Below are 1,130 nucleotides of genomic sequence, written 5' to 3'. Positions count from 1 at the left end.
TATTGTGTGACAGTGTCTTATTTAGGGGGAAAGGGGGGGAGTATCTGGATGACAGTGCCAAAACGTAAAACATGAGGTGCTGGTAGGAGATGGTTAAGCACTAGCTGCTCCAAGGGTTGACATAATCTTCCCAGCATGTACTCAGCAGGTGTGGGGTGGAGCACCTGTAGTAGGCACAGAAAACAGGAATGCAGACGACATGCATCCCCTGTATCCGTGACTTACATGTGTTCTCTTAGCGTCCACATTGTTCTGATGTTATTCATGGAATACCTTCTAAATACAGTCACTTAATTCCTTGGCTTTACAGTATCTCAAAGTTCTTTACCAAATCTACTTAAAGCCATCCTGGCTGAGGCAGGAGAAGCTTGAACCTGGGAGGCGGAGGTTGTGGTGGGCTGGGATTGCACCATTGCACTCAAGCCTGAGCAGCAAAAGCGAAACTCCATCTCAAAAAAAAGATGAAAAAGCCCAATAGGTAAGATTCCCTCTGGGGACTGGGGGTGGTAATGGCTAAATAAGTCTTCACTTCTGAAATTTGGTGGTTCTAGAGAGAAAACTTGGTTAGATAGCATATAGGATTTGCATTCTGAGCCTAACGCCATATATAAAAATGATAGGAAATGCCTGGGACTTGGATATGTGACAGTGACTAAGGGGGCAGTGCACAGACAAGGAGAGACCTTAGTCTCAGTCTCTCGTGCTAAGCAGGTATTGAATGCTTGGTAAATGGCAATCAGATTTAATCCTTTAAATCCTGTGAGAAGTTGTTAATCCCCTTTGACAATATACAGGAGGAATTACGTAAATTGAGGTCTTAGTAGTGGCTAAATTTAACTCCAAAGCCCCATTTTACTCTGCTAAGTTTTGTTGCATACTGAAAGGTGTTAGCAGCTAGAAGAAAGGTTTACGGTGTTCAACTAGGAAGTGAATGGCAAAAAGGGTAAAAAGTCAATTTTGTTTTTTCCCAGGTCTAGCAAAAGAATATAAAATCTTAAGATTTCTTTCAATTAAAAACATAAGGCACTTGAGGGAATCAGTCAATGTAGAACCTCTATAAATGATCTCCCAAATGAACTCATTCTCCTGGAGTTACTGGGAAAGCGTTTATGGCAAATAGATAGGTCCAG

Source organism: Pongo abelii, chromosome 15 (assembly GCF_028885655.2).
Source record: "Pongo abelii isolate AG06213 chromosome 15, NHGRI_mPonAbe1-v2.0_pri, whole genome shotgun sequence".
NCBI classification, from domain to species: domain Eukaryota; kingdom Metazoa; phylum Chordata; class Mammalia; order Primates; family Hominidae; genus Pongo; species Pongo abelii.
Note: the sequence above shows the minus strand (reverse complement) of the source record.